At 51.0% G+C, this 21,898-nt stretch overlaps 1 protein-coding gene across 6 annotated transcripts in view; it reads right to left on the reverse strand.

Moving 5' to 3' along the window:
* Window positions 1-11,836, reverse strand: part of RALB (RAS like proto-oncogene B) — a 56,929-nt gene extending 45,093 nt beyond the window's left edge. For 2 of the 6 annotated variants that reach the window (XM_053597763.1, XM_053597765.1), the window contains exons 1-2: window positions 1,182-1,373; window positions 450-551 (exon numbers count right to left, since the gene is read on the reverse strand). The gene's annotated coding sequence lies outside the window, so the exon portion shown is untranslated. Of the gene's footprint in view, window positions 1-423; window positions 552-1,181; window positions 1,413-11,814 lie in introns of those variants that run through there. The other 4 variants (XM_053597762.1, XM_053597766.1, XM_053597761.1 and 1 more) reach the window with 4 other exon arrangements.
* Between the last annotated feature and the right edge of the window lie 10,062 nt (window positions 11,837-21,898).

Consider the following 21,898-nt stretch of genomic DNA (forward strand, 5'->3'; position numbering starts at 1 on the left):
AAGTTTCAGAACCAGCCTCAAACCTAGGTCTTCAAACCCAACCCTCCTGTTCTTTCCAATATTCAACGCTACCTTTCACTCCATTTCTGGGAACTTTGATACTGTGCTTCTATTGCACCAGGTTTGAAGAACACTGCCTTGATCTGCTCTGAGCTTTGCCATCCAAGAATCTTCTTGCTCTGCTTAGAACATTGGTCATTTACACCTCTAAAAGATAATGCTATCCCTACAGATAATTGGAGCCCACTAGCCATCCCCAAGAAGAAATGAGGTTAGGAAACTAGGACAGAGCAGGAAGTTCACTGTTCTTCTGCGAGGGCTGCTGCAATCCAGTCAGAGAGCTCAAATGAACAATGTACGCCTCTTCCATCGACTGTTACTATCAGTCCACCAAACACGAAAGCTTCTCCCCAGAAAACCCACCTGAGAACAACGTTTCCAGTATTCACCTGAAAATGAGCACAGAGAGGACACTGCTCAATCAGTCTGGGTGCAGCTATCTCTGGGACCACACCAGCAGAACCGAACCGACCACGGAGAATACTGTACCCCTGCAACAGGACAAGAACAGGGGTGTTTCCGCCTGCTCCAGGCAAACAGTTAAAGGCCATGGTGCTTCCCTTTAGAAGTTAGCCCCTATCAAAAAGGAAGAGGTGTGGGGACAACTTCATGCTGTTATGCAATACAGAATCCAAAACAAGCCAGAAAACTTTGGGACACAGCCCCAGTTCACCACAAGTACAAGTGAACTGCCACCAAGAACGGTAATAAGTTTTTTGCAACACTTTATAACTTACTCTGCCCAAAGCGGCCACTAAGGCACTGAGGAAGTGGACCATGTTTGGGCGGGAGGCCCGAAAGCTCAGGAAGTGGAAACAGAGCCATTTGTGGGAACAGAGAAGGAGCGACTGGGAGAGGCCGGGGCACCACCCCCACTTCCTCAGCCCCAGGCCGAGCTGGGAGTCTCGGGCGTCCCCGGGTACCTCCCGGGGCTGAGCGGGGCCACTGCCCGGGCGTCGCCCTCCGCTGGCCTCAGGGTGCTACGTGTCCCGCCGTCGTCCGGCCACAACCGGCTCGGAGAGCACAGAGGTAGGAGGCTACTGAGCCGGAGCGGCGCACCCCACTTCCCCAGCCCGCTCCCCGCCCGGCCCGCCGGGACCCCGCCGGCGCAGCTCCCTTACCTGGGACCGGTCCCACGCCGCCGCAGCCGTCCGCACCCGGGCCGCCGCTCTTAAACGCGCCCCGCCCTCTCCCGGGGCCGGACCCCAGCAGTCCTCAGAGGATGTGTCATTGAACAGCCTGGGCTAGCTTCCCCACCCCCCTGAGCGCGGCCCCGACGTCACCAGGCAACCCCTCTTCTCGAGAGCGCGCCCTCCCTTCCGTCCTCCGCACCCCCCGGAGGCCACGCCCACCACAGGCCTATTAGCCAATCCAAAGTGGATATTCCAAGCCGCGGGAGGCTGGGGAGGCTTCGCCAATGAGAAGCCGTCCCAAGAGGGAGGGGCGTGCCCGGCACACCCGCCCCGCCCAACTCCATTTCCTCCCTTTCCCGGCCGGACGCGCTGCACGTGACCGCTGCTGCAGTGGACTAGCTACAACTGTTTTGGGGCACTGGCAGCGGGGAGCCGTGCGCAGGTGTTGAGAGTTAGGTCAGGACCAGGCCAAAGTAGTGGAAAGCAAAAAGGGAGGGCAGATCTGATACACAGAAACCAAGAAAAATTACTGGGTGGCAAAGTGTGCTCTCAAGGACCTCCACCTGCCGCCACCACTCCTTAGCTAATGACACCCCATATCCTATTAGAGGCTTTAATGGAGTTATTTAACCAATGCCTGTAACGGACCCAGGTCATTCAGAAACTCCAGAATCCTACCCCAGCCATACCCTTGAGGCAGGAAGTGCAATGGACCAATAGGTTTTCTCCCATGAACTGTCCCTGCCATCACCCTCCACAGCCGGAAACTCCTAATTTTAAGTCCAAATAGGGCTTCACCTTGGGTTGATTTTCCTAACCACCTCCTCCTCCACCACAGGTTTTGTGGCCTGACCCCTGCACAGACCTCACAGCATATCACACTGTATCAAAATTAATAGTTTAAATGTCCTCCTCTCTAATCTCCCATGAAAGGAATGATCTTTTGTTCAGTGCAATATCCATAGCTGCCAACACTGTAATTAATTCTTCCGTTACTGATAATTGTGATAGGATAACATGTGTATTGTATTAGAGGCTTTGCGCCTTGATTAGTTGCTGTGTATGAGCCACTAACAGATCCAGTCCTTCTATCAACATTTATAGCAAAAAGCTCAGAATCTTTATAGGCTTAACAAAAAACATGTAATCAGAATATCCTGGTGTTATCTACTATTTTAAGTCATCTGTCTTCACCTTTCTCATGTACATTAAAAATGTTTATTAAGTGCTAATGATATGACAGAAACTGTTAGGTACTCTAAGGAAGAAGTAAGGCAGCTTCTCAAAGAGGAAGGTCTCTAGAATTTATAAGCTAGAACAGGAATCAGACCCAAACCATTTCATACAGAATAACAATTCAGAGTAATTGTTAAAAAAAAAAGTAATTGTCATTCTGATTTGATGATTTGAAGTCAGGGCATAGGCTCAAAGGAGGGCTCTACCATGTAAATAGCAGTGAACTAAGAAGCTAGTTAACCTGTACGGGCCTCAGTACCACCACACTGTAGGTGTAAAGATTTACATGAGATTACCGTAGAACTCTCAGTACTAGGAACTTGGTGAATGCTGTATGAACGTAAGCTTGCATTGTGATTGCCACCAGAGGCCACCATGTACATTCGAGCTCAGTATAACTGTCCTGGCATAGCCGTTCCTCCAAGGCCTATCAGCATCAAAGTGTGACTGACTGTCCACAGCCTGCTGGAAAGGGCCTGCCTTGATACCCTTTGTCAAATACAAGTTCAAACAGGAGCACTATCAAAGTGCCTACCCAGGTAAAATTAGTACTGTAATTCAGGGAACAGGGTCAGGAAGCCCCGTCAGACAAGGATTCGCCTCTCCCCACCCCAGGACCTCCGGCAGGCACAGGAGGTCTTCCACTTTTCCTGGGGTACGTGACCATCATTACTTTCCATCAGTAACAGGATGCATCAAGCTAAGAAACGCTATATTAATTCTCTGCCTACAGTCCCTAGAGCACTGGGACTTTGCCAGCAAGATCTTCTGCTCAGCTGCTGGACATGACAGCCCTGAGATGAGTGTAGTAGATTCAGAAAGGGATTGCAGGACCCTTCTGGAGGGGCTGTCTCTCACAGGATGACAGTCCAGAAATGTGTCCCACTCAGGGAAGGAGAAGGGGAGGCCACTGGCCTCTACTGCCCCTGGGATGGCAAATGCCCTGTGTCAGGGATCTCATGTCTACTAAGTGTCTCCTGACACAACTCTGATTCCCAGCTGATCTGGGGGGCTGAGCAGCAGGAATGCAAAGTCCCCAGCAGGACACTGAAGGTCCTTCTAACCCACTGCAGCTGTGGAAAAAGCATTCTACTATCTCTTTCAGAAGTATTTACTGAGTACTGAGTGAGTTTTTAGTACTATTTGACAAATATTTCTACTTTCTTCTTCTGGGCACTGTGTAGGATTAAACTTTCTAGCTCTGTAGACAGTGGAGTTGCATGACTAGCTCTAGTCAATGACTTGTGAGCAAAAATAACACATAATTTATTTTTAGGCTGGAAAATTTAATTGCTGATGCAAGATCCTCCAGAGCTCTCTTGTCCCTAGTACAGACACTGGAAATGTTGAAGAGGGTGGATGCTCCATCAGCCTGGGACCTTGAAATGAGCACAGCTGCCCCACCAATCTGTGACAGACATTTAGTATGTCTGAAAAATAAACCTTTGTGGTTTGAAGACACTAAGATTTGGGAGGTGTTTGTGACAACAGGGTAGCTTAGCCTACTTTGACTGATAGAAGGCCCAACCACGTGCCAAGCATGGTGCTGGGATATAGTGGTGAGCAACTCAGACAAGGGAACATGTAATAAACCAGCAACCAAACAAAACAACTCAATAATTACAAATTCTGTCGTTACAAATTATCTTAGAGTGGGTGGTCAAAAAAGGCCTCTCATGTGAGGTAACATTTAAGCTAGAACCTAAAGGATGAGGAGAATCAATCTTGGCAAAAGTTGGGGGTGAGAGGAAGGGACAAGGGAGTATTTCAGGCAGAGAAACAATTTTGTGCCAAGTTCCGGAACAGAAGAAAGCTTGATACTCTTAAAAGAACAGCCAGGCGGCCTGGAGCCCTGAGCAGGGGAGAGGGAGCAGACAGCAAGAGATGGTGCAGGGGCTTCTAGGTCGCGGTGAGGAGTTTGGAATTCACTCCTAGTGTGGTGCACACTACTAAGGAGGTTCAAGCCAGGAGGCTACAGTGCTTTGGTTTAGGTTTTAAATAGATCCCTCTGTCCACTGTGTGGGGGGGTGGGCTGTAAGGAACTGATACGGGAATGAAGGTTAGGAGGCCATTCCATGAGTTCAAGTACAGTGGGGGCCAGAGGGCCAGAGGCTAGAAAGGGTAATCCGCCCTCAGCTAAAAGGAGATCTGGGGAGACTGCAGGTGGAGATGCTTTGACACCAGGGAGAAGGGTGCTCAAAAGCCAGGCAGAAGTGCAGGAGGGTGTGGAGCAGGGCTTTAGACTGGTTTCTTGGAACAACAGCCAGCATTAGAGATTGCTTGGGTGAGCTGGCAGGATGATAAAAATAGATGGTGTTATTAGAAAGTGTCTGGACAAGCTGCGGTGGGCCTCCCTGTGGTCATTCCATACTGGTGGCCGCCTCAGTTAGAAAAGAACAGAAGCTGCCAATCTCCAGACGTGGCAGCCCCACTCACCCACGGAGGATTAAGGAAAGGCTCTGCTCTAAGCAGCAAAGTAGATGGAGTTGGTCTTCAGCAGTTCACTCACCTTTCTATTCTGTTCTCCACCCTCAGTGCCTGAATGTTCTCTCCCCGCTTCCTGCTGTCTAATCCTATTCTCAGGAACAGGTTTCACAGGCTCATTTGCATGCAGGAATAAATGACTAATATCAGCCCAAGGTGTACCTACTCCTTCCTGGGCATTTGTGTCATCCAGTTGGTCAAAACCTGAAGTCCTCGGCCAGGGAACGTCTCTAGAGGGGGACCTGGGATGTTCATCTCACACCGCTAGGATGAAGTGATTTGTACCTCCTCCAGAAAAAGCTCCTGAGTGCCCACATGAGTCCCAACTGAGGGTCACACATCTTAGCAGACTCCTCGGCAGTCTGGGAAACACCCCCAGGCCTTCCTTTCCTTGCAGCCTAACTCCTAAACATATACAGTCTTGACCTTGTTACTCAATGTAGGGATTGCCACTATACCAGACTTATAGCGGGGGTTGAAAACCAATTTTTTCTAAGTTTGACTGAGAGCTTCTCTTTCTTCATTACCCTTTTTCTCTGTGGTCCCTAACAGCCCCAGCCAGGCAACAGGAACAAACCAGATGTTCCTGGGAATTGCTTTGCTGGAAAGTCAGAGGCCCAAGTAATTAGCTAAAGAATTAGCTTTCATCTTCCAAGAGCAATTAATCTACTTGGAAAACACATTAGAATAAAAAAAGATTCATTTCTATTTTAAATTACTGAATTAGCTGGACTTATCTTTCTGCCATCATAGCTTACAAAGTGTTATCTCCTAGAAATGAAGTTGTCTATCTTGGAACTGAATAATAAATCATCGTTTGTAATAATCCTCACTACATGCCTGCACGTATTCTCCCTTCCACGTTTGTGGAGATGAGTGCTCCATACTTCCTACAATCTGCACAGTAAACAACTGCTACAGATCTGGTACCAACCTCCAGGTAGCCAGATAGAAGCTACTGCAGAGCGATAGCTGCAAAGTACTCCATGGTGAGATACGATGAGATGCGAGTGTCTGGATTCTATGCCAAGTTCTCTCCAAAGGGAAATAGTATTCCCAGCCCCCCAGGGAGCTGGAGGAGCATGACAGCACCCTGCTTAGCACACCCACTCCCCAGCAAGGGTCACAATGTCTTCCCTGGAGTGAACCCCGGGCTGCACCCAACCACAGGCTTTCCTTCCAACCCCCACTGCCCTCTAGATGTCAGAGCCCCCAAGGGTCCAGTCCCAGCCTCCTGCCCTCCCTGGGGAAGCAGATCCACTCTCACATTTCACCATCCTGCACACTAACCACACCCAAGCAGACCCACATCCTCAGCCCAGGGTTCTCATGACCCCGGGAGTCAGCCAGCTCCAGGCTGCTAGCTAGACAGGCAGGCAGGCAAACAGGACACGAAAACCTAAGTGAGGGAGAGGGATGAGGAAAGAAGTGGTGTTGGCTGAAGGCCTGCCATTTGCCTGGCACTGTTAGCCACAGCAGTCCCACAGTGAGGAGCTGCCACTCCTCACTTAATAGATGAGGACCCAGCGCCTCAGAGGTCCACAGGATGCTGTCCCTGTCCCAGCAGCCAGAGCATTCCTTCCGGCTTGCAGTGGAGCCCAGTGTTCTTCAGTTCCCTACTTACTGCTGGAGGCTGACTCTAGTTCCTAGTGGGGCTGAATTTCAGAGAGAAAATATCACCCTTCTCTCCCCCAATCCCCTAAGCCTGTCCCCCTTGGGCGGGGCAGTGCCAGCTTGCCATCACAGTGGCAGGAGCCAGCCCCTCAGCAAAGCCCCCCGCAGCACTGTCTTCCCCACTTGCAAATGCCAAGCCCCTCCCCAGTGAAGTTTTATCAGCAGCATTTGTTAAATTATGGCTTTTCTTGCAGTCAGCCCCATTCCTTCCCTACACCTGCTCCAGAAAGCAAGGCAAGGTCAAAGGGTCAGAAGCCAAGGAACATGGGTGGCATGTGGGGTGTAAGGAAAACCTTGAGCTGGGAGAGCCCCACTTTGTAAGAAAAACAACTGTTACTGGCAGAGTCATGGCCCTAGCCTCTAGTTACACCTCCTGAGGTGATACCACCAACCATTAAAATGCATGTCTCTGGGCTGGGGGTGGAAGGACCATTCCCCTTCCTAGAATACATCTTTTATAGGGCTTTAATTCTTTACAGTGGTGAAAAGAACTTTGGCAGACAGGACAACAAAGCAGCAACAGGGGTGTGTGGCCTGCAGGGTGGAAAGGCAGCATGTCTGCAGGTCCCCACAGAGGGGTGGGGTGGCTCAGGGCTCCCTCCCTCCACACTCCTGCACTGAGGGAGGGGTGCACACAAGGCCTCCTTGCAGTCTGTGCAGGCAGTAAACCCAACCTTGACACTCAGGCCATAAATCACGGACGCTGTCCAGAAGCGAGGCCCCCTCATTCCTGCAGGGCAGGGGGAAAGGCCTACTGGCCAGAGAATAGACTGCTGCTGTCTGCCCTACCTCAGACAGGAGGAGAGGCCCCGAGCTCAGAAACCCCAAGGTCACATTTGGGGTGAGAGGATGGGGGTGCTGTCAGGTGACACTGGGGTCCCCTGGGCTGTTCAGGCTCTCATGGAGCCAAGTCCTGTGCCCCGCACTTGGAGTCATCTCCCAGCATCCTCTGACTCCACACAGCCTGAGAGGGAGGTGTGGTTTCCTATTTACAGAGGCAGCCATTCAGATTAAGAGAAGTTAAGTGTGTTTCCAAAGTCACACAGAGGGCAAGGCATGGACCGAGCCTCAAACCAGGTGCACCTGACAGCAAAATCCATACTCTTTGTCCCTCCCACGGCTGCAAAGCCGTGTGACCTCAGACAGGTCTCATCCCCTCTAAGGACCTTGCTTTCCTCAGCTGTGAATTGACGGCCAATAAGTCCACACTGAGCACCGGCCATGGGCAGGAGCCCTGCTGGGCACCAGCTACCAGGGAAGCGCACCTCAGGGTCCCTCAGCTCTCACCCCTTCCTAAGTGAGCACTCGGCACCAGGGCGCCTGCACAAGATGGAGGGCCCGGGGCAGCACCTGGGGAAAGGCCGCACTGCACCTTTGCCAGAGCCAACTCCTCAGAATGGCCCGCAGCATTCCTGCCCCATCTTGTCACAGCCTCAAGCCACCTCCATGAACTCTCTCAGAGGAGTGGCTAGTGTCTAAAGGTTGCAGCTGACATCTCTTCCCAGTTTACCTGAGGCTTAAGCATAGGAAATTGGATGCCTGATGTTTGTTAGTCACTCACACTTAAATATTAATTCCTCTAAGCCCTCCGAGCGGCTGAGATATTGCACATCAAGGTGCCTGCTATGGTGTCTGGCCCACAGCCTTAACAGATACTTGCAAATGAATGCATGGATGGATGGCTGGACAGGCAGATGAATGAGAGAAGGATTAGAGGAAGGGGATGCCATTCAAGACCTGGGGAGACTGGCCTGAGGTAGTGGGCACAGGAAGGGTCCTTGCAGCCTCTGGGGCACTGAAGGAGATAGGCAGGAGACGGGGAGGTGCAGGCAGAGAACAGCCGGTCTCCTGCTGAGGCTGTGACACAGAGCAGGTCTAGGCAGGAGGCCCCCTTACACTGAGCAGCTGCTATCTGCCTGGTAGCTCACACTGAGTAGTGGTTCAACCCCAGGCTGCCTGGTGTGTCTCAGCAGAGCTGCAACAGGCTGGGCCTGGGCTCAATAACCAATGTCCATGGCAAGCTCTGGCCCTGCCAAAGACCAGGAGGCCCCTGGCCTGGAACACGCAGAGCGTGTATCCCCACAGGCCCCTTTTCTAAAGTGGTACAGCCCTGAGACGAGGGTTGCCACATAAAATATACAGATTGATACAGGAGACATACCTGTATTAAAACGATTCATTTTTATACCTGAGATTCAAATTTAACTGGCATCTATATTTTTATTTGTGACAGCTGACCACCCTACCCAAGCCCAGGAATCTCTAGGTAGGCAAATCTCAGCAGCCCACACCCACCCATGCTGTTAAATCCTCCAACTGCAGGACTTGCCGAGAGGGGAGGCCAGAGTGGCAGGCAGGCCTGAGAGGCTCCCTCACAAGGTATGAAGGAATCCCCTCGGCGAGGCTGCCTGGCGGCCTCAGCTGAGGTGGTGATGGCAGCTCTACCCCTCCAGCAGGATGGAGGGGTGCTCTCTGAGGCCCTGCTCCTCCCATTGCTCCCTGCAGCATGGTGCCCACCTCCCGAGGAACCCCTGGCCTGTACCCACATAGCACACGATGGCTGGGCACCTGGAGTGACAGTGGTGAATCAGCTGTGGCCTCAGACCCAATCCTACCTCTTCCCACGGCTCAGGCCTCCGTGCTCTGTCCACACACACATTTTCACAACCAATTACACGTCCCTCTGTGTTCTTCTATCATCTCAAGCGGACGTCCTCAAACTGCGGCCCGCGGGCCACATGAAGCCATGTGAATTGTTTTGTTCCCGTTTTGTTTTTTACTTCAAAATAAGATATGTGCAGTGTGCATAGGAATTTGTTCATAGTTTTTTTTTAAAAACCATAGTCCAGCCCTCCAACCATCTGAGGGACAGTGAATTGGCCCCCTGTTTTAAAAGTTTGAGGACGCCTGATCTCAAGTGTACAAAGGCCCTCTAGTGAACTCACAGACCTGGGCAGTCAGAGTGCCCAATGCTAAAACCCAGCGCGACACAGAGAAACTGCTCTCACCTGAGAGGTAGAGATCATTGAATCCCCACCCCTGCCACATTCTAGCCATGGGGCTTCGGGTGGGAAAGGTCATGCCTCTGAGCCTCAGTTTCCTCACGCATGAGCTATACAGAGAGGCTGATGGGAGGACTAAATAATACAGTGCAAAGGGCTCGGTGCCAGTCTGGCCCATAGGAGCCTCTTGACTCACATCTGTTTCCTTTTTTGTTTTAATTTTTACATTATTTTAATTTGTGATAAAATACACATAAAATTCACCATCTTAACTATTACTGTGTGGCCATCACTACCATCCATCTCTGGAACACTAAATGAACGCTAACCCCCACTGTGTGGCCCCAAACCCTCTTCCTCCCAGCTCCTGGCAACTTTCTGTCCCTGTGAATTTGACTCCTCCGGGCATCAGCACACGTCAGTGGAATCCTACAGTAGTCAGCCCTTTGGGACTGGCTTACTCCACTCAGCACACTGTCCTCAAGGTTCATCCATTCTGTAGCATGTGCAGAGTTCCCTTCCCGTTTAAAGCTGACCAGTAATTTCGTTGTTTGGATAGACCACATTTTGTTTATCCATTTCTCTGTCAATGGACTCTTGGGTTGCTTCCACCTTTTGGCTATAGTGAATAATGTTGCTATGAACATGGGCATGCAGATATCTCTTTGAGACTCTGCTTTCAATTCTTTGGGGTCTACACACAAAAGAGGAAATTTCTGGAACTTACGGTAATTCTGTTTAATTTGTTTGAAGAACTACCATGCTGTTCTCATGACAACTGCCCCATTTTATATCCCACCAGCAGTGCACAAGGGGTCCAATTTCTCCCCCGACGGATGAGTTGTTTCCTCTCCCCACACGCCTGCAGAGCCCAAGCTCACAGCAGCATTCAATGGATGTTCTTCCTGTGGACTAGTCTCCCTGGTCTTTTGGCTCCTTGGGAGGCAAACGTGGGCTGATTCTCTCCCTGTGGAGGACACTGGGATTTGGTCTTGTGGGTTATTTACAGCCAAAGCCACCTCAGCACTCACTCTTGGGCAGGCTCAGAGATGGACCTTCCCAGGGAAGGACAGAAGCACCAGGGACATGGTATGTGTTCTCACCACCAGAGAATCAGGACCTGTGGCTTTCTCTGCTGGGACATCCCAGTTAACCCCATCAGCTCCAACAGGACCAGGACAAATGCAAGCCTTGTAGCTCATGGGGCCTGGGATCCTCTTGGCTGCTGCTTCCTTTCCAGCTTTGGGTACTGGCTTTGTGCCTGTTCCCAGTTTCTAGCAGAGGCCCTTCCTCTTCCTCCAGACCCAGATATCTCTGCCCCATCCAAATGCTGAGTAGCTGGGGGATGCTCTAACATGACTTTGGAGCCACAGAGACCTGAGTTCAGATAGCAGCTCCACTGATATATGCTGTGTGACTCCAGGCAGGTCACTTTACCTCTCTGAGCTTCATCTGCCAAACGAGGGTAACATCTGAATCACAGGGTCACTATGTAGCTTCATAGAGCAACCTGGGTCCTACTTGCTGCACCAGGGTGCTCGCATCAACCTAGCTGCCACTCTTAGTGCAGGGACGTGCCTTCTTCCAACCCCACTCTCCCTCTACTGAAATCACACAGGGGTTGGAGGGAAAAAAACCAAGATTAAAGGATAACAGGCTTCCTTTTTCTGACATGAGTTGGCTTGTTCTTAAGGGAAAAAACAACCCCCTCTGCAGCACCACCTCCATCCACTCCATCCTCTCTTTGTGTTTGGGCTTCAGGGGAAACAACTGGTCCCACAGCGTTTTCCTTCCAGGATCCCCCTCCCTCCAGAAATTCCCCAGTGGCTGCCAAGCTCAGTGATAAGAAAAATGAGCAATTTCCAGAAAGAGGCCAGCACATTTCAGAGACATCAGATGGAGGCAACATCTCTCCTGCACACCCCAAACACAGCTCCAGATCACCTGGCCCACACTCCAGTAGCACCTGAGCACTAGGCCTTAGACTCCCCATGTAGTCAAGGAAGGCCTGGGGCAGATAAACCTTGTTGAGGGCTGAGACGGCAATCTCCATGACTCTCACTTGGCCCCATGCCCCAGCCTTGGGCATTAAGACTCTTTCCGGGAGAGAGGAGCAAAAAAGGGGAGACAGGTATTGTGCAGCCCCTGTACACCTGAAACTTGAAGACAGAGAAATCCCAGCATCCCACAAGCATTCATTTAATGGTTCTTTACTCCCTACTTACCAGCAGCCAGGTATGGTGCTGGGCGTTAGGGCGCAAGGGGGAGTGGGGGGTGGGGAGGGCAGAGCTGCTCCTCCTCCTCCTCCTCTCTCTCCTCCTCTCCCCACCTGCTGGCTGCCACAGCTTCTGCCAGTCTACTAGCTTAAGTCTGCCTTAGCTGAGGGGCTGTAAAAAGTGGGAAATTGAACAGAAGAGCAAAGTCCACAAGGGAGGAACCGCCCAGCAAAAGGCAAACTAGATGTCGGGACACAGGACTTGGTCACAAAGGCCTGAGCAGGGATAGAAACAGCAGGGCTCCAGAAGGGCCCATCCTCTTCCTCACCCAAGTCCAATGCAGCCTCAAAGGGAAAACTCATGGCACCTTTTATGCCAGGAGGGGTGCCAGGGGGTTGCCGGGGGCAGAGAGACCCAACCAAAATCTCTGACAAAGCCTGACTCTGGGCCACTGGCCCCTAGCCACTGAGCCACCCCTGCAACACACATCATCAAGCTTCCCTCTGGCTTCCCCACCTCCTGGTAGAGTCTGGGCCCACAGCTCAGCTCCCACCTCCTGCCCCCCAATCTTCCCAGCCCTTCCCAACTGTGGGTGTCCTGCCCCACGGCTTCCCCTCACTTCTGGACCCCTGAGAGCTCCCACCTGTCTTTCAAATGCCATTAAATAGAGTCCCAAAGTTCCCCTTGCTGCCCCACCCCACCCAGTTCCTCTCCAGCCCAGTCCTGCCCCCTCCTTAGAAACTGGGGCTGTGCCTTACATCTGTATCTAGCCTAGCACAGAGCAAGAAGGAAATGAAGATTTCACTGAGCACCTACGGTATGCTAGCCACTTTTAGGGGAATGGAGGACAAGGTGTTCCTTTGTCACCCAGGCTGAAGTATAGTGGCGTCATCATAGTTTATAGCAGCAGTTCTCAACCTGTGGGTCGTGACCCACAGGAACTGTATCAAAGGGCTGCGGCTTTAGGAAGGTTGAGAACCACTGGTTTATAGCAACCTCTAACTCCTGGGCTCAAGCAATCCTCCTGCCTCAGTCTCCTGAGTAGCTGGGACCACAGACACCCACCATTCACATCCAGCCAATTTTTCCTATTTTTTGTAGTGATGGGGTCTTGCTATACTGCTTAGGCTGGTCTCAAACTCCTGGCCTGAAGCAATTTCCTCACTCTGACCTCCCAGAGTGCTGGGTTACAAGTGTGAGCCACTGCACCTGGCCTGTGCTGGACAGTTTTATGACAGTCTATCTTAGGGCTCAGACAATGAAGAGTATTCTGATAAACACAAAAGAGACAGACAGAAGGGGACACTTAGGCAGGACTGATGAGATAAAGACAGGCCCAGAGGCAGGGAACCCTACGAAGTGACTGGCAAGGCTTCAGAGGACCAATCAACAAAGAATCAGAGGTAAATTCAGAAAAACCCACAAGGAACAGAAAGCCAGGGACAACAGGAAGAATACCTGGCCTGCTACATATTTCTGTATGGCACTTTCTAAGCAGGGCTGGCGCTAGTTCAGGGAAGGGAACCTTGTGGACAACTCCACATGAAAAGCCCTTCCCAGGAGGGTGAGAGGCCCAGAGAAGGCGCTGCAAGGCACCCCAAGCACACCAGCAGTCAGTGACTCACTTCTCCGGAGCTGAGTACTTCTCTGCTCAGCTTTCCTAAGCCCTTGCCTTGGTTGCTCCATGGCAGCGGTCAGTGTCCCTCAGGGAACTGTGTGTGTGTGAACACATGCGTACATGTGCACAGGCATCTGGGGCCTGTTTGTCCTTTTCTCTGAGGTCCCCCTGATCTGCGCAGCTCAGGGCCCCTATAAGCTTGGCCTCCTCGTGGGCTACAGCCAAACCCACCGGAGGGCGTCCAGTCTGCGCTCGGAGCACACGCCCCTGCCGCATGTCGGGAAGGGTGTAGAAGTACCGGGAATGAGGGCTGGTAAGAAGCCCGTGACTGAGGAAGAGGAGCACCTGCCTCACATTCGCTGCCAAAATAACTCAGAAGAAACAGAGGAAGGCCCCAGATGGCTACAATTTGGGGGATGCCCCCAACTCATGCTCACTGCATTTGCTCTAGAGCAGGCATCCTCAAACTCCGGCCCGCGGGCCACGTGAAGTGGTGTGAATTGCATTTGTTCCTGTTTTGTTTTTTACTTCAAAATAAGATATGCGCAGTGTGCATAGGAATTTGTTCATAGTTTTTTTTTTTTTTTTAACTATAGTCCGGCCCTCCAACGGTCTGAGGGACAGTGAATTGGCCCCCTGTTTAAAAAGTGTGAGGATGCCTGTCCTAGAGGGACCAGAGGGGAGATTTGGGTTATGTTTTGGCCAGCCTGGCTCCCGGGACTCCTGCGTACTCCAGACTGAGACCATTAGGGAGCCAAGCCAGAAAGTTCACCATTGCCTCAGTCCCCAAGGCTCTGCCAGCACTTACAAAGGCAGAGCTGCCTAGAGAGCCCCTGGACCTGAGATATACCTTAGTGCATTCGGGAGGGAAGACACGGTGGGGGGAGCAGGGGCACTTCTTACTTGGCAGCAGTTACAGCCACGAGGACCACAGCACACAACCTGGATTTTCTGTCTCAGTGATTGAAGCTTTTGCCAAACCACTGGTCAGACAGATTTCCCCTCAAGCCCCATATTAATTGGTTTTTGGATTTTGCAACCCAAGCTCACACTCCCAGTTCCCTGCCAAGCTCAAGCTCCTAGCTGCCCCACAGGGCTCAGATGTGGAGGCCACGACCCTGCAGGCGAGGCTGTCAGACACCTGGGCTGCACCTGCCTGTGCATGGAGCCTGGGAAAGCAGCTCAGGGGACCACACTGCAGTGCCCAGCTGGCCAGCCTGCAAGCTCAGGCATGCCTTTGAGACAGACCCTCAGCCAGCCAACCAGGTGCTGCTAATGAGCGGATGTGTTCTGCTGTCCGCCCCAGAGGTGGCTGCACCTGGCCCAGCCAGCCCCCGTCCTATCAGAGGGCACAGCTACCTGCTGGCCCTCCTTCCCTTTCTCTCCCTCCCCATTCTTCCTTGAGAAAGATTGGATCAGGGCTTGTAATTAGGCATTCTTACATGCTTGGAACACAGTAGGTGCTCCATCAATGCTGCTTGTCCTTAATTAATGGTGAGAGGCCATGCATAAATGGTGCATAGCTAGACCAGGAGCAAGAATGCCTGTGAACCCTGACCTCACCACTCACTGCCACCTGGGCCTCAGGGTCCCCACTGCAGACTTGTGGACCATCATAGCACCTACTTCTTGCCTGCAACTCTGCCTCACTCATGGTTCATGCCATGTAAGTGTTCCATATTATTGTATCTTAAGGGAGGAATCCAGTATCCAAATGAGGGGCTGAGACAAAATAAAAGCTAGAATCCAGTCCTGGGGTTGGGGACAAGGAGCCTGGGGCTCTTCCCTGACCCCTGGGAATGCTCAAGGAAGTGCCCTATGCATGATGGGTGTGGGTTTTTTAGCACAGATCCAAACAGTAAGTGACTTTTCCCACCAAAGAGACAATAAAATCACACTCCCATCTCCAAAGCTACATGGAACATACTGATCTTGACAGGGGTTAGAACATAGCTTCCTGAAGGCCTCTTTTATTTATTTATTTTTTTTTGTAGAGACAGAGTCTCACTTTATGGCCCTCGGTAGAGTGCCGTGGCATCACACAGCTCACAGCAACCTCCAACTCCTGGGCTTAAGCGATTCTCTTGCCTCAGACTCCTGAGCAGCTGGGACTACAGGCGCCCACCACAACGCCCGGCTATTTTTCGGTTGCAGTTTGGCCGGGGCCGGTTTGAACCCGCCACCCTCGGTATATGGGGCCGGTGCCCTACTCACTGAGCCACAGGCGCTGCCCCTTGAAGGCCTGTTTTAAATTCAATAAAGAAAGAGGCTTGGGCATGGTGGCTCATGCCTGTAATCCTGGCACTCTGGGAGGCCGAGGCGAGTGGACAGCCTGGGCTCAGGGGTTCAAGACCAGCCTGAACTAGAGTGAGACCCCTGTCCCTAAAACTGGCCAGGTGTTATAGTGGGCGTCTGTAGTCCCAGCTACTTGGGAGGCTAAGACAAGAGGATAGCTTGAGCCCAAGAGTTTGAATTTTGAGATTGTTGTGAGCTCCTCGGCACTCTACCAAGGACAACAACATGAAACTGTCTCCAAAAAAAAAAAAAAAAATCAGATGGGATGCCGCAGCACTGCCAGGGTTATTAACAGGGAACTGGCAGCAGACTCTATTGAAAGAATTGGGGGTAAAGATTAGAAACAGCCAGCCAGACTGCCGCAGTAGCAACACCCTTTCTAAATAGGACAGCACCTCTCAGGCACAGCAGCGCCAGCCAGCGCCCCAAGGCCTGCACTTGGCCAGTCCCACTGCAGATCCGCGATGCAGGTTCTAGCATCTCCCCGTTTTATGGCCAAAGGAAAAAGAGGCTCAATGACCAAATTGTTCGCTTGAGATCCTGCAGCCAGTCAGTGGCAGAGGCAAGATTCAGACCAGGGCTGCCCTACACGAAGGCTTCAAACCATAACTCTACACTACAAATAAACAAGGTTGTTTAAGCCACCCCCTTATGGTATTGTGGACCCCGACTGGACTAAGGCCTTTAGAAAGTGATTATTTAAAAACAATGTCTAACCAGCTGTTTGACAGAAGCACTCCAGGCTTTTTCTCTGGATGTGCGCTGCTGCAGAGACAGACATGGGGCTCAGGGCGATCCAGGCCAGCCACCTGGCCTTTCTGAGACCGTCTCCTCCCCTGTAACAGGAACAAACCTCCCCATTGCTGGGACACTGAAGTGCATAATGGCTGCTCTTGTACTATCATCATTGTCATCATTATTCTATTTCATACTGAGAACAATTTTGCCTCTTCTGCAGTCCCTTTCAGACCAAAGGGGGGAAATTTGGCCCCCTATACTTCTAAATGTGTTCCTGGGTTTTGTCTATTAAAAAGATTCCTAGGGGGTGGCGCCTGTGGCTCAGTGAGTAGGGCACCGGCCCCATATACCGAGGGCTGCGGGTTCAAACCTGGCCCCGGCTGAACTGCAACCAAAAAAAAAAAAAAAAAAGGTAGCCAGGCGTTGTGGTGGGCGCCTGTAGTCCCAGCTGCTCGGGAGGCTGAAGCAAGAGAATCGCTTAAGCCCAGGAGTTGGAGGTTGCTGTGAGCTGTGTGATGCCACGGCACTCTACCGAGGACCATAAAGTGAGACTCTGTCTCTACAAAAAAATAAAATAAAATAAAATAAAATAAAAAGATTCCTAGATGTTCTCTATAACTCTGTTCAACCACATCATTTATGAAGCTCTCTTTTGCTGACATGTCTGTGCTGGTACCAATGGTCTTAAACTATTTCCATTTTTAATGAGTTTTTAAAATCACCCACTTAGAAGCCATAAGGCAAAGACTCTTCAATACCCCTGCTCTGTAAAAGTACTCAGAGTTCAAGAAATTAACTGTCTTCATGGGGGAAATCTGGTAATGTTAGATTAGCAATAGGAATTCATTACATGAACAGCAATTCACCACCCCAAATCTCCTCTAGGTAAAGCTGGGAAGTTTACAGCTGTTTTGGGCAATTTGGCAAGAACCTCGGTGACAGTAAATAATGTTTATGTTCTTATGAGAGAAAAATCTAAGACCAGCAGGAATTCTGAGATTCATTTTCTTTCTTAGGTGGGAAGCTGCTTGTCAAGGTTTTAATCCTATAATATATCACAGCCTCAGAGATACACTTCCAGTTTAACTGCAGCTGACAGTGGTGAAAAAACATCTCAGGTCTGGGAGGTCAGCTGTTTCCCCTCCTCCCAGGTGACCTACAGAACAGTCCACCAGACAAGTGCTACAGATTCATTTCTGACTTAACGGTTCCATCTGAGAGTATCAAGAGAACATCCCTATCGCTAATGAGAGCAGATGAGCCCCGAGCCAGACTCAGGCAGCATGGGGCATGTGATGCATGGGTAGACACACAGGCTGCAGGGCCTTATGAGGCTTTTCAGGGGCCGTCAAGCTGAAGCTTCTAAGACTTAGCTGCGCATTAGAATCAGCTGGATTCTGAGTTTTGCCCCCAAGGATTCTGGCTTGGTGAGTCCAGGTTGATATGAAGGCTCTGCTAATGTTAAGCAAAAAAAAGAAGGAAATAGGATGTGTGTAATGACATTTCTTTGCAGAGGAGACCGACTGGAAGGAAAAACACAGTAAATGTTCACAGTGATTTTCTGTAAGTGGTAAGACCAGAGCTTTTTTCCCTTTCTCTTTAAATGACCCTGTATTTTCCAGATTTTTTTCTAAAGTGATCATATGAGAAAGAGGAGAAATCAAACAAGGTGAGCCAGTAGAGAGGACGATGACTTTAGGTGGGACAGTCAGGGAGGGCCTTCTGGAGGAGGTGACACTTGAACTGAGAAGGAAGCGTTCACTGCTGCACACTTGTCCAGGACTGGGTTGGGATACAAGGTGGATGCTTGATACTTACTTACTAATCTAACACCTGAGTTAAGGAATGAGTGCAGACAGGAAAAGCTGCCACAACACGAGCGCAAGTCTCAGGCTTCCCAACTAGGGTCAGGGTCTTCAGTGAGGCATTCTCACCCGACTGAGCCGGTAAACAGGACCAGGATATGATGTGGGCCTGCAGCAGAGTTCTCCACAAAGTCTGCAGCTGCAGTTTTAATAGAAAACCACGTTTATGGTTTTGGGCCTCAGTTTCCCCATATGTAAAATGAGGGTAGTGCTCTGCCACCTCAGTCTCTGCAGGTAGCTTCAGACAATGCCATGCTTTGAACACAGCTCAGTACAAGCAGGAGAAGGTTTTGTGCTCTGGAACATCATCATGTGAGCCCCTGCAAACTGGAGACTTGTGTAAACTTTAGACAAGCAGCTTCCTCTCATGCAGGGGACCGTGCTCTGCTCCTCAGCCCAGGGGGAAAAAGATGCCGAATCAGCTCCAACTTCCCTATCCTCCTGCGGTTTCTCAGATTCATTTATCATGAGTAGGACTTTGCTGGAAACTGCAGAAACAGAGCTGAGATGTAGGTCTCTGCCCTCGGGAAAGTCACAGTGCACGGGTAGAGCCAGATGAGCAAACAGAATAATACCCTGTGGCACCCGACTGAGGGGACATCCAATCTGCTGCTGAGAGATGACAGGTAACAGAGCATATTCTAGGCTTTTGCACATTGTTTCATTTGCCCTCACAGTTTTCGGAGGTCATCTCTATTTCACAGATGGGGGTCACAGGCTCAGCTATTTACCAAGGCACCTGGGCCTGGGGGACTCCAGAGTCCACGCCCATGGGGGAACCACCCCACTGGCGAGTATGCTGGTGGGCGGGGAGGCTGCGGGCCAGGAGGAGGCTGTCACAGTAAGAGAAGTGTGTTCCATCTACATACTGGGCACGGAGGCTAACACAAGGGTCAGGTGGGTTGTGGCTTCCTCATGAAGAAGATGTGAGCAAATATGCAAACCAGTCTGAAAGGAAAACTTTCCTGGGCTTCCTAGACAGGTCCTCCCTCTGCCCCAGGCCAGCCCCTCAGAAGACATTCAGCAAGGGATCCCATCTCATGTGGCCAGGGGACCATGGAGGAATCTTGACTCCAGCCAGGTTCCAGCTGCTCTGAGTGAGTGAAAGCATGCCCAGGCGTCACCAAGGGTGACCTAGGAGCCCAGCAGTGTCCCCCTTGTCTGCATGTGTAGGGCACCAAGCCAGTTCTCCCAGTGCAGCAGACCTCGTGGGCAGGGTGTCTCCTCATCCTCACTCAGGGCAGAAGAGCTGAGCTGGGCCTGGCCACTGGTACTGAGCAGGATTCTAATGACTTTACAGACGGAATTAAGGTTACCAATAGGCTCTTCTTTTTATTTTTTTTTTTTTTTACAGACAGAATCTTTGTTGCCCTCAGTAGAGTGCCATGGCGTCACAGCTCACAGCAAGCTCCAAGTCCTGGGCTTAGGTAATTCTCTTGCCTCAGCCTCCAGAGTAGCTGGGACCAATAGGCTGATCTTTATACAGAGAAAGGATCCTGGGTTATCCAGGTAGATCCAATGTAATACTTGAGCCTCTAAAAAGAGGAAGGTATGGAGCTATGCAGCAGGAAAGAGATTGCACTTAACCCTCATGGTTGACTTTGAAGGGTACCACAAGTCAGAAAAGCCAGGGAGCTTAGAATGAACCCCAGCTGACGGCAGGCAAGAAAGCAGGGACTGTAGTCCTACAACTCCATAGAACTGAATTCTACCAGCACAGAACGCAGAAGAGGTTCACCACTTGAGTGCCAACACCATGAGATTCAAGGAGAGAACTACACATACTCTGCCATGCCTAGATTTCTGACCCATAGAAAATGTTAGACAGTAAGTGGGCATTGTTTTAGACCTCTAAGTAGGAGGCAATTTGTAACCACAGTAATTGGTCCGTGAGCTCTCTAAAGAAAGATCACTGGGTCTGGGAGGAGACAGCACAGAACCTGGTGTGCCAGCAGTGAGAGGACATGAGTCCTGCTGCTAGCCTCCCCATGCCCACAGGAGCAAGGGAGCAGAGGAACCACAGAATGGGACAGGAGCATCACAGTCATGAATAGAGGTGAACTCACTTAATTCACTCACCAGCATTTCTCAAACACTGCTATGACATAGGCACCAGTTGAGTGTTTGGAATTCAAACCTCAAAAGGGACAGATGGCCAAACAGATCCAGCCGAGTGATGAAGTCTGTGATAGTAACAAAGCCCCCAGTGCTGTGAAAGGTCAGAGAAGGGTCACTGCTCCACCAGGGGTGGGGAAGTTTCTCAGGGTCTTGAGTCTTGATGGTCCGGGAAGGAGTGAGAGGCTCTGTGGGGGGTGGGTCATCCCAAGGTGAGAATGGCAGGGCCACAGAACAGGGAGGTCGTGCATGACACATTCAGGGTAGGAGCAGCAGACTGGCCAGGCAAGTATGTGAACCCCAAAGCAAGGCCTGGGCCAGAAGGAGGGCCTCATTGGCCAGAGAGGGAACTCGGACTAAGGATGCCAAGTAGGGAGAGAATGGGGGGTGGGGACACATCTCAGGACTTCCCCATCCTTCAGGGCAGTAGGTCTCAGATCCTACTAGCCCCTGTCCTCTGGGCCCACAGTCTAAACCTACACAACACTCTGACTCAGGAAAGGCAGGCCTGGAGCAGCACATACTCATATACCCTCTTTAAGTGAATGAATTTACACTTTGGCTTATGTACTAGCCTCAGTGGCTGTGCCATCCAGCATCTGACACATAGCAAACAACCCATGTAGGCTTTACAGGCAAATACAAAGATAAGGGCATGTCTCTGAGAGACTGGCCACACCAAGAAAAACAGTAAAGGCCAGGCATGGTAGCTCACGCCTATAATCCCAGCACTCCAGGAGGCCGAAGCGGGTGGATTGCTTGAGCACAGGAGTTCAAGCCCAGCCTGAGCAAGAGACCACAACTCGGCTTAAAATAGAAAAATTAGCCAGGTGTGGTGGCACACGCCTGCAGTCCCAGATACTCGGGAGGCTGAGGCAAGAGGATGGCTTGAGTCCAAGAGTTTGAAGTTGCTGTGAGCTACAATGATGCCAGGGCACTTTACCCAAAGCAACAGAGTGAGATTTTGTCTCAAAAAGAAAAAATAAAGTTAAAACACACACACACACACAGTAAAGGAGGAGTGTCCAGGATAGAAAACAGAGTAGTATCCAGGCCTTCAGGCCCAGGGAGGCTAGCTGGGGACAGACAACAGGTAACACCCCAGGCCTGTGGCTTTGTCCTGAACAGCAGGGGCACCACTACACCAGGAGAGGACACCTCAAGAGCCCCTTCAGGGATGGAGAGAACCATGCATTTGTCCCAAATGAGGAGCTCTAGAGATGAGAAAAATTGCTCCAAACCCTTCTCTGGACCAGAGTGGATTGGGGAGGATTTCCAACTATTTTGAGTCCAAAGGATCTGGTTCTGATACCACCTCCCTTGGGGCTGCCAGCAGGCCCCTCCCCTCCAACAGGCTCTACTTTCTTCAGTATGAAAAGATTAATCACATTTCTTGAAGTGCAAAATGCAAAGTTCCATGTATTGATTCATCTAATTCTCAAAACAATCCTATGTGCTTTAT

This window comes from Nycticebus coucang, chromosome 7 (assembly GCF_027406575.1).
Source record: "Nycticebus coucang isolate mNycCou1 chromosome 7, mNycCou1.pri, whole genome shotgun sequence".
Classification (NCBI taxonomy): domain Eukaryota; kingdom Metazoa; phylum Chordata; class Mammalia; order Primates; family Lorisidae; genus Nycticebus; species Nycticebus coucang.